Genomic DNA, 15,983 nt, shown 5'->3' with positions numbered 1-15,983 from the left:
ATAATGAGATCTTTAGTCACCTACTCTCACACATGTCATAGGTAATAGAATTGGTTGTAATAGCCCAAGAGATGTTGTGTTGCATGCTTTATTATATTGGCATAATTCACAAGAATGCACAAAAGCTCAAACATCACAATCTAAATCTATCAAAAATCATATCATTGAGATCTATTCTAGAGTCTCCTTATATCTTAAGTGTCTAGATATTGGAATGTCATGTCTCTCTTAAAATATGTATGTTTAGAATATAATATCATTAGGTACTTAAATCTACTTTTTGAAATAGAATAAGCTATCATTGAGATGATAATCTTGATATTATATCTTGCCTACTTTTAATTGATTGATAACCATCTTAAAATAAGCATTATAATATATAGCTTCCTTCCATTCTATTACTCTTGTTAAGTCTGAAATGACACTACTAATGGTAGCAACTTCTACCTTATCATCTAATTTGAGTTTTAAGTTGGATTTGTAAGATAAGATATTTGGTACAATGTATTGTTGCCCTTATTTGTATTTAAGCTTAATATTAATGAACTACAACTACTTTTTCTAACAATGATGCTATAATTTCATATTTTTTAGATGCAAATTGTGTAGCAAGGATCGATGGATAGTTTGAATAATCATTGGCTTTTTCAACAAGTAGTATTGCCACATCTTTATGGTATGTATAATTACTAATTTCTCTTGATCATATACATAATAATTATGCTTGATTATGTGTACAATAATTGCCCTTTTAACCTTACATGATTTATATGCCATAGGTTGAAGGCCCTTATTAAAGTCTTATTGAAGATAATAGCAGAGTCAAAAGTATTAATATTAAGTGTACATGGAAGGTCGAGATTATATAGTTGTAATATTGGAGCAGTAATCAATGACTCTTTCAACTCCTCAAAGGCTTTTTTTTCTTTTAGTTTCTACTCAAATGGAGCACCTTTCTTCAATAAGCTTATTAATGAGGGACCAATGTGTATAAATTGCCAAACAAAATAGCAATAATATCTAGTATGACCAAAAAATGAACAGACTATAAAAGCATCCTTGAGAGTTGGCCAATTTTCTATTGCTTTCACCTTGTCATGTTCTATGTGCATGCCTTTGAAAGACACTACATGCCTCAAAAAAGTGACCTCCAACTTCCAAAGTTCATACTTTAATTGCTTGCAATAGAAGCAACTATTACCTAGCCAACGCAATACTTTTCATAGATGTTGTTCATGCTCCTCAAGAATTTTATTATAGACTAGAATATCATTAATAAAAATGTTTACATATTTATTTAAAAAGTTCAAAAATAATCTGTTCATGTGACCCATAAAAGAGGCTAGAGCATTCGTGAGACTAAAAGGTAATACAAGCCATTTAAAATATCTATAGCCTATAAGAAATGTTATTTTTTTAATATTCTCTTTGACAATAGGAATTTGCCAATAATCATTCAAAATATCTAATTTACTAAAGATGGTTACACCTCAAAGTTGGTCAAAAAGATCATCTATATATAGAAGTTGATATGCATTCTTGATAGTCTTCATATTGAAGCCTCAATAATTAATACAAAGTTGAAGTCCACCATCTTTTTTGAGTGCAAAGAATACAAGTACTATCTATGGTAATATGCTTTTTTAAATGAGGTTCTTCTCTAAGAATTTGTCCAATGACTTTTGGAACTCTTCAAGTTTATTTGGTGCTAGGCAATCAATTGGCCAACTTATCAGTTAGGCCCTAGGTACTAATTCTATTTGAAAGGACGTACCTTCATCAAGTGGCATGCTACTAAGTAAGTTGGTTGGAAAGACATTTCAATATTCATCTGTGAATTGCTCTATGATTTTTACTCTTTTGATTGTCTTTCCTATCATTAAGGCAAGATTTAAAACCACCACAAATACTAATTTCTTATGTTGTATTTGATTCTTTATAAAGATCATTCTTATGAGTGAGTCCCTATTCGTAGATCATTTTGCTATCCCACTAGATATAGGGATACAAAGAATCACTGTACATATTCCAACTTTGAAAGAGATTGTCCTTGTTAGCTAATCAATTTGTTTATTTTCTATCTCTAGCCATGGCATATCAACAATAACATCATATCTAAGCTTTGTTACTTTGAACTTCTTTAAAATATTACCAAATTATCTCAAAAATCCAAGATCCTTCTAATCCATAGTAATATAAAGCCTCATTACAAAATAGGACAAAATAGACTTGATAAAAAAAAAAAAAAAACTAAACAAAATAGGACACGAAAGACAAAATTGAGAAAATAAAAGCTGAACAAAATAAAACTCAATAAAAAGATGCAAAACCAAATTTTACTAAGGAAAAAGATCCAAAGCCATAACTGGCCAGATACTCGAAAAGGCTGTGACTAATCCTATTTATATCTTATCCTATTATCTTAGACTTCCTAGAATGTTCTTTGGTGGTAGGTCTTATTTAGATAACCACCTTAAATTTCTTTTCTAGAAGGTTCTATGATGGACCATATCTAAATAACTACCCTAAAATCTTTCTAGAATGTTTCACAATGGAGTCTATTTGCTTCACAATCTAATTTTAATTCTAGAAACTTTTATGATTGTAATTATGTATATAATTATCTTATCTATATCCTATTACAATTAATCCTCCTCTACTAATATGGAACATCCTCGTTTTGCTCTTGATGGTATTTCTGAGTTGTTTCTTAGTAATGGATGGAATTTTGTGTAAGTTCTCATATTGCATCGTGAATGGAATAACCTTATTAAAGAACTTTGTACCAAAGTTGTGGATGTCTACTGCCATGACAAAGATAACAATGTTCCAAAATGCTATCTACTTCATATTCTTATTGGTCATCAATTACAAGTGGTGGTAGTAGTAGTTGGTGTTGATCCAAAAAGCGCTTTGATTTGGTATAAAATTCCTTTAGTTACAAAATATAGAAGACTAGATAGATCCAAATATATAGCGGAAGCTTGAAGCAGTATGGGACATCAAAAATCACTGCTAAAATACGGGAAGGTCCAAGCTACCAAGTTGCTAGTTTATGGATTTGAATTGTTGTAGCAAGTGGAAAGTTGGCATTAGAGAGTAACACTTGATCATCTTCTCAAAAAGTCTTCTATTGCCGATGGTTATCTGCATACTGCTTCTATCAATTCTGTGTAATAAAGTGGTGGTAATGTGCTTCTTGTAAGGCTATTGTAAGCCGTTGTATAAATTCTTCCATTGTCACATTATTGGTGTTGATGGAACAATGGAGAGTTATTGGCATAATTGGATGTTCACCAATATTCAAGAAAAATGGTGAATGATCGGTACTTGCTTAAATATTATTATTGTAAGCAAATTTTAAGGACATTGTTGTATTGTGGTTTGGCTACCATGTGAAAATAATGTAATTATGTATTTAATGTATAAATTACTTAGCAATATGGAGAGAGCCATGTTACTAGATTTTACTTGGTTGTAGAGAGTAGTTAAATTACTATTTTAAGAAGAGGTTGTTTAAAAAGATTACTATTAGAATTTATATAACTTTATTTCTTTTCGATAGTGGCTTTTGAGATTGATATTAATGATAGTAACTTTAAATATTTAGAGTCATCTTTATTAGACATTGGTAACCCTTGAAGTCTTATTTTTTTTCTTTTATTTGATGTTTAAGGCATATAAATCTTATAAGAAAAAGGATTGGAGAAAGGTATTGGTAGCAAAAAAGAAAAGTTAGGGCACCTATATGGATGAATGTAGATAGATGATGAAAATCTCCATTCCTATTGGTCAAAAATCATGACCAATGGGCTTCAAGGAGGCTGCTTGAGGGCATATTAGAGATTAGGGTTAGTTTTTTGGAGTCATTTGAGCTTTGGAGGCTAGAATCAGCAAGTTTAGGATTTTGGCTATGATTTTGGTACAAATTTTGAATCATTTGGAGTTTATATGAAAGAGATATGGACGCAATATCAAAGTTAAGATGTTGATTTTGTACCTACTGTTACTCTTTTGGATATAATGCATGCATACAAAAAGCAACAGAGGATTGGTGACTAGGATTGAAGAGAGCACTCTTTTGGCTACACTTTTGGCATACTATTTGATGGATTTCATGTTTCAATGAAGGAGATATTGGTGGTTAAAGTCAGCATTTTTGTATAAAGATGAGCTTTTGAGAGGAGATTGTGGATTTTCTTTGAAGTTATTAAAAACCTAATCTACTAGAAAATAGTTAGCTATGATTTGGTATAGCCAAGAATATTAGAATTTTTTTAGATATTTTAGAAAGCCTTATGTATGAACCTTCTTGAATATAAAAAGGTTTATTAATAAAATATCTTTTTGATATTGTAGTATTTATTTGTCTTCTATTTTTTAAGGTTAAATAACTTATTGGAGCTTGGCCAATAAGTTAAAACTAAACTCTCTATAGCTAGATACCCAATGTATTCCTAGATAGAAAACCATGCAATATGACAGATCTGGTGAATCCGACGTGAAACATCTGGGATAGAGAATTTTTAAGGAGTAATTTTTGGCTTTATATTATGGCTAGAGAATAAGAAGATGGCAGTAGGAGTTATATTGGGGCATCACCATTGTAGCTTAATCTTACCACAATTCAAATATTTCAAGCATTTTCTATATGTATATAGCAATAGCAAGCAACAAAATACATAGACGCAATGGCTACTAAAGCTTTGTAATCTATGATTGGATTATTGGATTAGTTTGATGGCAATAACATCTCCAAATATTTGAAATATTATTTGGGAGAGATGGAGCTCAACATGGTATCAGAAAAAGAAATGATTCTTAAATTTGAGCTTGCAGTTGTATTAGAGCTACAAGAGCATATAAAGAGGATTATTGAAACTCATGGAGTAAAATGGGAGGATTTTATCCTTTACTTAAAAGAAGAATATTCTTTAGAGGAGACTAAAAGGATTACAAAAAAATCATTGATGGAATGGATTAATAAATCCAACAAGAGATTGGTTGCAAGAAAGTTACTTCTAGAATTTATAAGGTAATTTCTTCAATTATCTCGGATAGAAAAGCTTACACTTGAAAATGACAAGGTGGAGTTATTACTTCAATCAACCAACAATGAATTATAAAGGAGGTTGGAATTATTATTGGAAGATAATATAGAAGACAATAGACTTACCACTGATTAGAAGGTCTTTGAAGCAATGGATATACTTGCTAAAAGTGAATACCAAAGAGGTAAAGTGGTGATAAGGAAAGAAACTAGACCTCCATCAATTACAATATCTTGTAAGCAACTACCAAAACCTGTTATATTGATATCCATTGCTCCAATTCCTATATCTATAATTGTATCATAAAAAGATGCAATTGAATAATTGGTGAAAGGAATGAAAGACTTACAAATCAAATTGGCAAAGCTAGATGAAAAAAGAAGAATATCTGAGATTAAACTTGCATCAAAGCAAGGATATATACAAAGATATATTTGATTTGATAGTATTGAGCATCTTCACAAGGAATGTTGAGATTTTGCTAATATTCTAAAATAAAGAATAATTTTATGAAAAGATGGAAAAATTGCATTGTGAGATACAAGTGAGTTTCTCAAAACCAATTTTAAAAAATGAGGGATGAAAAAGATTTTAGAAGAGCATTTATCTCAACAAGCTATGGCACCAAGGGAGGCTATTACTGTTGAAGATCAGCAAGTACTTGCTTAGTTCCAACCACATAGAGATTAAACATATTATGTTGTTAATAGTAAAAAAGAAGCAAAAAGTTAAAATAAGTTATTGAGGTGGCACCAAGGGTTTGTAGGTGGTGGGTAGATTAAGAAAGAACCTAGGATTTAGATGGATGAAGTAGAAATGGATGTAATATTAAAAGAATGGAAGTTGTCTCATTAGTTAGCAAATCAATATTATAGAATAGATATTAATTTGTTTTTGAAAGATATTGATAAAATATATTAATAGTCCATATAATAGGAAATTCAAGAGGACCGATGAGTGATTTAGTTATTAAAAGTATTTAATTATAGTATTACGGTTAGAATCTGGAGAATCAGTGGAAAGTATATAGGAGTTGTAGAAAATAATTAAGGTGCCATCGCTGTGATAGTTGTGAGCCGGGGTAAGCTTGGTGCTACCTCTTTTCTTTTGTTTTTTATTTTCTTTGAATAAGAGGATTGAGAGTTTCTGAATATTGTGAAGTGAATTATGGAATGGAAATGTGATTGGTATTATTTGAGAAGAAGAAAGATTGAATGCTGAAATCTGATTGTAGTTCAGCAGAGAAAATGAGTCTGTTTTTGTGTGAAACACCGTAATGTGAATGACAATTTTGTGTGAAGAATTCCAGTGATAGAATGAGGGTAATTGGGTGGTGAAAGCTGTAAAGGCGTAGTATTACAGTTGGAGATTATGAAGGCAAATATATTGGTAAAAATAGTAGTTATTGGCATGATTGAATTGCTGTAAGGAAGAGACCGATAAGGTGAAGGAGGAGATTATAGTTTTTTTGTGTGTTTAATTATTGAAAATAGAGACAATACATTCAGGAGGTAATTGATTGTGTGATCCTAATGTAATCGCTTAAGCAACTAGTCATTTTCCGTGTTCAAATCTCCCTATACATGTTTATTCTGGGAGGGTTCTTTCGGAATAAGTAAAACGAGCAATGACTCTATAGCACCGCTACCGAGGAGTGTTAATAGCTTTGAGTGTTAAAAATTAATTACCAAACGTATGAAAAAATTGGCAATAGAAGATAATTTCAGTAGTGTTTGAAGCACGATTATGGTTAATAAGAACGAGAGCATTGTATCGAGGAAAATAAATCAGTTGAGAGAAAGACAGGGAAGAGCGCAAGGAAGGAACTTGCTTAGAAAGGAACAAGAATGTAATCTTAAAAGAAAGCATCGATAGAATTGGATTAAACCATGGTTGTAAGCTTAACGACGTATCCAAACATATCAAGAACTGGACAGACTATTAATTCTGCAGTCGTATGTACCGTTAGAAAAACTGCCAAGAACACTCGTGGGAAATTTTGTTAACATTCCAATGGAAATCTTGAGGCCATTAAGTGAAAGAGAAGGAAGCGTAGAAGAATTTGGTACTCCATTGGATATTTTTCTAGTAAGGGTGTCATTACTCGTTTTACTTATTCCAGAAGAAATCTCCCAGATTAAATCCGTATAGGGAGATTCAAACATGGGAAATGACTAGTTGCTTAAGCATTCACGTAAGAGTCACACAATCAATTACCTCTTAAATGTATCGTCTTTATTTCTAATATCTGAACACGCAAGAAAACTATAATCTCCTCCTTCACCTTATCCGTCTCTTTCTTACAGTAATTCATTCATATCAATAACTGCTATTTCCACCAATATATTCACCCTCATAATTTCCAACTATAATACTGTGCCCTCACAACTTTCAGCACACAATTATCCTTATTTCAATCATTAGAATTCTTCACATAGAACTGCCATTCACATTACGGTGTTTCACACAAACACAGACTAATTTTCTTTGCTGAACTACAATCACATTTCAGCATTCAATCTCTCTTCTTCTCAAATAATACCAATCACATTTCCATTCTATAATTCACTTCACAATATTCAGAAACTCTCAATCCTCTTATTCAAAGAAAATAACAAACAAAAGAAAAGAGATAGCACTAAGCTTACCTTGACTCACAACTATCACAATGATGGCCCTCGGCTCATGACTATCACAGTCTGGCACCTCAATTAACTTCTATAACTCCTATATACTTTCCACTGATTTTTTAGATTCTAATCATAATTTTATAATTAATCACTTTTAATAACTTAATCACTCATCCGTCCTCTTGAATTTTCTATTATATGGACTATTAATATATTTTACCAATATCTTTCAAAAACGAATTAATATCTATTCTACATAGCCCCACTCCTATCTGTGCAGTGTCCTCGCAAACACTCAATTGATACCTATCTAAAAATTATCTAACAAAACTCTACAAAAATTACGATCCCTCTAGCCTATCTTATTAATCAATTGCCGTAGTATCTGTTATTGGTTCCATCGATTTTGGTTCCAACTAAAAATCTTTGTCCTCATCCAATTCTTCCATTGACTCATGCCCAACTGAGCTGAAAGGTCTTCATTGTATTCACCTAGTTCATGGACTTCAGCATCCAGTTTTAAGATCTGGGCATCCCAAAGTTCCAATTATTGCTGCTCATTCATCCATTCTAGAATATCTTCAATCGACACTTGTGATCGGCTCCTCATTGTTCTCTTAATTGAAACTACTATTCTCAAAAATACAAGAAATATAAGAAAATGGTACTCAAGCCAACCCAAAACAATACCACAGAATGACTTTAACTGGTGCCCTACTCCTATTCTTTTACTACTTAGTGATAATGACAACATGTTACCCATATTATCCGTGAAAGGTAATGGAAAGTAATCTTTCTTGGTGGCTGCATTAAGTTTTCAGAAATCCTGACAAATTTGGATTTTTCCATTCTTCTTGGGTACCATCACGATTGACGACATCCATGCACTATGCGAAATAGGTTAAATAAAATCCACGTTGAGAAGTTTATCCAATTCCTGTTTTACTAAAAGAAAATATTTTGGGTTAAGTCGATGTTGTCTTTGACGAACTGATGTAACACCCTCTTCCAAAACAATCTAGTGCTCACACACGTCAATCGGAATCCCTTTCAAATCTGCATACGACCAAGCAAAGGCAGATTTGTGATGGACAAAAATCTGTTTCCAAGCATCCAATTTTGTATCGATAATACCGGCATATATTTTAATTAGCTGTGGCATTTCGTTGGTGCCCAAGTTAATAGATTGACACATAGGGTCTTCAACAACCTCTGATTTAATTGTCTTCTCCTGATCTAAATATCTTTTATTATCTGACATAAAAGAACCACTCAAATCTGGTTCCAATGTGCTATCTCTATTGACTACGGAATTGTTCATCCATTTGGCAATAGCATGATCCAAGTTAGTCGCATCCTCCTGATGCAGTAAATATTTGCCTGGACCTCCACATTGGTAGACTCCTTTCTTTGCTGTTGAAGTATTTTGTCCTACTCCAAATTATGGTGAATCTATAGTATCGTCATCTGCCTCAATCGATTGACTCTCATTGTCTGATGTAAATTCTGATTCTGGCAATTGAGATTCTCCATGATATTGTACCGAGTACATCTGTAAAATAATCTGGACAGAGCCTTTTCTATTTGTCAATGTGCCTCGGTCCTAATCGTTCTTAGCTTTGGCTTGATAAAGCCAAGGTCTGCCTAATAAAATGAGATACGATAACGTAGAACTCTCTAATTGCAATACAATATAATCAATTTTGTATGTCAATCTCGTGATTACAATGGCAATATTGCGTAAGATTTCCAATGGCTTTATCCGACTATGATTTGCCATTCACAAGACCAATGTTGTAGGTAGCAATTGCTTTAGATCCAAGTCCTCTATTGTATCCATGTTCATTAAATTCACACTAGAACCACCATCGACTTATACTCCTGGAATTAAAACGCCATCGATTGATACATTGATTGTTGGTGCTCTCGGATCTGGGTTTAAGATAACTTCATGAATTTCTTTGGTGCGGGATCTTCGTCGTATTAGCGCTAAATTCAATGTAAATCGACATTCCGGTGCTACAGCCAAAAGTTGCTTCATTGTAATTGAAGGCTGAATAACATCCAAATCCTTCAGAATGTCGTAGGGTTCCATATTGAAAGTAATTCCCAATGCTCTTTTGCATTTCATTGGTTTCAATTTACTCCATGAAGTAAGATAGTCTTCCGCCCTAGACTCGGAATTGAAATAGCAGCCGAGGCTTCCTTGGAATTTTCGCCCCTGAGAGGATCTTTCAATAGATAGGACGTTTCTCGGAACTGCGTAGAGATTGAAAGTGCTTGGAACGGAACCGAAGCCTCCATAATTGGGACCTCATTGGATTCTACCATCGAGTCACGTCTCATACTGGGTACAAAGCCCATAATAGGACTTGGATTGGATGGTCCTAGTAAATTGGCACGTGGAACCAAATTAGGTTCTTTAGTCTGTTGAGGTCTCAATATTGGGATACGTCCCAATACTGATATTGATTCGTTTAGCCTTGTGGATGGCACTACTTATTCTCCTGCGATTGGTTCATCTATGTCTTGAATTAGATTCTTATCTTTTTGTTGGTCTCTGATAAGTACTACATTCACCACCTTGACATGATGTATTGGTGCGTCTCGTTGAACAGGGCCTTTGTTCTCTGTCGGTTGGCTTATTTGCATTTGCTGGTCCCAATTATTATAATTAAAGGGTGTATTTCACTGTTGATAAGTGTGACCAGACTGCTTATAATTTCTACATATTGGAGCATAGTCATCACTGGCACTTAGATTAGGACATTCATTGGCATAATGACCAATTTTTCTGCAACGATAGCAACAAAGTGGTCTCCTGCCAGCTCCTTTGGGGATATTGGGTATCTCTATTGGTATATTACGGCTAGGTCTGTTCTATGTCAGATGAATAAAGGATCCTGGTTGACCCATTGTTACTGTAAACTCTGGCATTGGCTTTGTCATGGATAGATATTGATGGTATCCTGGTTGATTCATCGCCAATCCGTGAGTATTGGATACACCTTCTTGATGAAATTCAAAGTTTAGAAAATTGGAATAATTCCTGTTTTGTTTATTCCCTCAATTTCTATTCCAGCCAAATCTATTATTTGTTTGTACTTGATTGACATCCCACGAAGTTGGTTGAGTCATTATCTAGTTACTGAATTGTTGTTGCTTCCGTAAATTCCAACAGTTGGTGATAATATGCTTGCCCTCGCAAAAGGTATATTGTACAGTCATTTGAGGAGGTGAAAGGCATTCTGTTACTAAATGACCTTACCCCTTACAATTGCTGCACCAAACATTGAGATGCATATTGGTTGATTTATGCATTTTTTTTTTTTATCCTTGGCCAGATTCACAGCCAATTCATCTATTTTTTTCGTCAATGTTAACAGCAATGATTCATTGGGATCCCTTGATATCAATGCATTTCGCAATTCCTTCATAGGTATTGGTTTTTGATATGCAAAATAAGGCGCATACGATTGTGATATTGATGGTGGTACAGCTTGCAATGGAACGGCATCTACTATTCCCTGTAGAATTGTATGATAATTATTCCTTCTTGAATAACTTTTCGATGCATCATTCCAATTTGTCATTTGATAACGTCCTTGAGATGGAATCATCGTGGCTCCAACTGTTAAGTTCTGGTCATAGTGACATTCCTCCCATACTTTTGCTTGCTCAAGAGATGATGCAATGATGGCTGATTGGACCTCTTTTATAAACATCTTCAATTCTGGTGGGTGTAGTCTATTAACCAATATGGACAACACAAACGATTCTGGCATTTGGTTATTTGGCCATTTTCAAAGTATATCTACTACGCAACCATAATATGACTGTACCGCTTCTCCTGGTACCATTCTGCTGGTCATTAATTTTTCACTCAGATGTTCTTCGAAACCAATTGGTGAAAAATGGGCTAAAAATGTATTTTTCAATGCCTCCCAATTGATAAATTATTCCACAAGTTAGTGATTATATTACTCAAATGATGTGTCTTTCAGTGTCGCTGGCAGCCATCTTATTCAAATGTCTTCTGTTCTTCCATTATAAGCTACACATGCCGTGAAGAATTGAGACAAATGATGATCTGGATCCGCACCCGAAAATCCCCAAAATATTGGTAGTGGTGTGTTACTAGTCATACGATCGCCTACTGCACCCATTTGTACTGCAATCAGAATGGCTGGTCCTCTTGACGCCATTGAATTTCTTGTTCCGCTAAACTTTATTTTAAAATAATCTCTGTTTTTCTTTATTCTAATTTTCGAGTTCTTAGTGCTCCTCAATTTACTGTTATTTTTATAAATAGTTTTATTAGTTGAATTGGAGGTGAAAACGTCAGATTTTAAAATATAATATAGTTATTTGATTGGCAATCAATTTATGCCAATCTGAAGAGCTTTTATTGCTCGTTTCCATGGCACCCCCTTGTAGAATAGATATTAATTTGTTTTTGAAAGATATTGGTAAAATATATTAATAGTCCATATAATAGGAAATTCAAGAGGACGGATGAGTGATTAAGTTATTAAAAGTAGTTAATTATAAAATTATGATTAGAATCTAAAGAATCAGTGGAAAGTATATAGTAGTTGTAGAAGTTAATTAAGGTGCCAGACTGTGATAGTTATGAGCCGAGGGCCATCGCTGTGATAGTTGTGAGTCAAGGTAAGCTTGGTGCTACCTCTTTTCTTTTGTTTGTTATTTTCTTTGAATAAGAGGATTGAGAGTTTCTGAATATTGTGAAGTGAATTATGGAATGGAAATGTGATTGGTATTATTTGAGAAGTAGAAAGATTGAATGCTGAAATGTGATTGTAGTTCAGCAAAGAAAATTAGTCTGTGTTTGTGTGAAACACCGTAATGTGAATGGCAGTTCTGTGTGAAGAATTTCAATGATTAGAATGAGGATAATTGTGTATTGAAAGCTGTGAGGGCGCAGTATTACAGTTAGAGATTATGAAGGTGAATATATTGGTGGAAATAGCAGTTATTGGTATGATTGAATTACTGTAAGGAAGAGATGGATAAGGTGAAGGAGGAGATTATAGTTTCTTTACGTGTTCAGGTATTGGAAATAGAGATGATACATTCAAGAGATAATTGATTGCATGACCCTAACGTGAACGCTTAAGCAACTAGTCATTCTCTATATTCCAATCCTCCTATACAAGTTAATTCCCATCAGATTAATTTGAAATAAGTAAAATGAGCAATCACATTTTAGTGCCGTTCTCAAGGAGTGATAAAATCTTTGAGTGTTAGGAATTAATTATGAAACATGTAAAAAAATTGACAATAGAAGACGATTTCAGTAGTGTTTGAAGCAAGATTATGGTTAATAAGAACGAGAGCATTGCATCGAGGAAAAAGAATCAGTTGAGAGAAAGACAAGGAAGAGCGCAAGGAAGGAACTTACTTAGAAAGGAGCAAGTACGTAATCTTAAAAGGAAGCATTGCCAGAATTGGATTAAACCATGGTTGCAAGCTTGTCAGTGCATCCGAACATGTCAAGAACCGGACAGATTATTAATTCTGCAGTCGTATGTACCATTAGAAAAATGGCCAAGAACACTTGCAGGAAATTCAATGGCGTCAAGAGGACCAGCCATTCTGATTGCAGTATAAATGGGTGTAGTAGGCGATCGTATGACTAGTATCGTGCCACTACCAATACTTTGGGGATTTCCGGGTGTGGATCCAGATCATCATTTGTCTCAATTCTTGACGGCATGTGTAGCTTATAATGGAAGAACAAAAGACATTTGATTAAGATGGCTGCCAGCGACACTGAAAGACACATTGTTTGAGTGGTATAACCACTAACCTGTGGAACAATTTATCAATTGGGAGGCATTGAAAAATACATTTTTAGCCCATTTTTGACCAATTGGTTTCGAAGAATATCTTAGTGAAAAATTAATGACCAGCAGAATGGTACCAAGAGAAGCTGTGTCGTGTTGTAGCACGAGTATACCGTGAAAATAAAAAGAAAGGAGAATTTTATTATTGTTCAGTTACCTCGAATATTGGGAGCAACGACCAACTCCAGTGCAAATACTGAGTGGCTAGGTTCAGTCACCCCGTTACAGTCAGCCGGGGCATACTGAAATGCTCCATTCGATTCCAATAACGGGAGTCAGCAGGAAGGGAAAGGACCAATTCACGCAACGGGTGAGCCTAGTTCGAAGAGCCAATTGGATCTAATTTCAAGAATCTAATCCGGTTCCTCTTACTCAATATGAGACCTGTATTGGTCAGGCGACCCAATGCAGTCTAATTACGGGAAAATCCAGGTCTTACTCCGGGTCCTCTTATCCAATATGAAACCTACATTGGTCGAGCAACCCAATGCAGTCTGATTACGAAAAAATCTGGGTCTTACTACTAGACTCTTATCCAATATGAGACTTGAATTGGTCGAGCGACTCAATGTGGTCCCGATTACGGGGTTCGATTCTATTTCAGGCTATCCTATTCTCTGTTTCAGGAAACGTTGTTTTTGGTAAATGGATCTCTTAAAGGTAAAAACGGAGGAGAAAGCTTTGATGGCGAGAGCCAATTTCGGATCTAAGCTCTGATGGCGGGAGTCAATTTCGGATCCAAGACGGAAGATTAAAGAAATTCAGAGGATAAGGTTAGGAGGGGAATAAGTTTTTGGGGGGGTATTTATTTTCACAGCAGAGAGGGGGGGGGGGTTTTTTTTTTTGGATCAAGGAGCTAGCTTTAAGCTTTTTTCAAGGTTACTAGTTCGGTTTTCATTGGAGGTTTTTGAAGATTAAGGGGATTGGAGAGGAGCTTCATGCTTCGGGTCGAGGAAGAAAAGACGGAGAATTGGATTTTTCTTCTTCATAGAGTTTTGGGAAGACTGAGGCAATCGTTGCTGAAGTAAGTGTTGTAATGGTGAATCGGGATTTTTAATGAAGTGGGTGAGATCACTCCAGACTATTTTGTGAAATCGAGTTACGTCTGTGATTGAAAGATTAAAAGGGTGTCCATAGGATTGAGTATGTGGAGTGAATGAAATTTATTGGATTAATCTAACAAGACAGTCAGTGGATACAAGATTGTAAGTATAAAGCGGTATCGGAGATTAGCAGATTGGGTTGTTCGGGGTTCTTTGTAACGTCTAGAGACCTACCGGCTGGGGCAAAAGGGACTTCGACAAGCAGTTGAAGGGCATCCGTATAGATTTACGGTATATTCTTGTAGTCGTTTATATTCTAGCAGTCAAAAACTGATAGACTGCTTGATTATTGGCGAATCTCCATACTACCTTCTACAGCATGACGCCCGGCGCGTTCTCGAGCAGGAAAGCACGTCATATGACAAAAGTGGTGAACCCGACATGAAAGCTTGAGGTAGAAGGTATTGGATTTTGGTTGATTTTATCTTTATTTTATGGAAAACGAAAATAAAAATTTTGAAGGATTTTTGGGAGGAGTTTCAGGTGGAGAGTCTTCTAAAGGACAAGGTATGCACATGGATCCATCTATTGCTAGTATGTTTCAAGCCTTCTCATTGTCAATGCAGCAACAACAAAGCAATGATCAAAAAAAAGCCTTGGCAACCAAAGTATTGCAAGCAGTGGTCAAAAAAATTGATCAATTTGATGGGAGAAATATTTTAAGGTATTTAAGATGTTATGTTCGTGAAATGGAATTAAATCAGGTTTTTGAGAAGAAAATGGTTGAATTATTTAGACTTGCCTTGATACCGGAGATAAGAGACCATATTACATTGATTACGGATCATTATCGAAATTCATGGGAGGTTTTTTCACATGCATTAAAAGACGAATATTTCTTGGAAGATGCTGATCACGTTACTAAGAAGCTGTTTCTAGAATGGATTGAACGGTCTAATAAGAATTTGCAAGCAACAGAGCTACTAAGAGAATTTGAGAGACAATACTCTCAATTATTGAAGGTAGAAAAATTGACATTAGAGCCGAACAAAGTTGATCTATTTCTTCAAGCTGCTGATAGAGAATTGCAAGGAAAATTGGAATTCTTTCTTGAAGACAAAGAAGAAGATGAAGGATTGACAACAAAGTGGAAGAACGTTGAAGATGCGGTGGGGTTGCTTACAAAAAAAGAAAGGAGGAAGGATAGGAGCAATATTCCGAAAACAATACAAGCACCCAAAGCTCCAGTATGTACAACACCACCAACAATGCCTACAGTTCAACCTTCGACATCCTTGTCAAAGAAAGCAGATATGGGGATGGAAGAAATTATACGAGGAATGCGAGATCTTCAATCAAATTGGCAAGACTTGAAGAGAATACTTCTATAAA

This window comes from Physcomitrium patens, chromosome 14 (genome assembly GCF_059467195.1).
Source record: "Physcomitrium patens ecotype Gransden chromosome 14, ASM5946719v1, whole genome shotgun sequence".
Lineage (NCBI taxonomy): Eukaryota > Viridiplantae > Streptophyta > Bryopsida > Funariales > Funariaceae > Physcomitrium > Physcomitrium patens.
The sequence above is the reverse complement of the archived record's forward strand: the minus strand, read 5'-3'. Positions refer to the sequence as shown.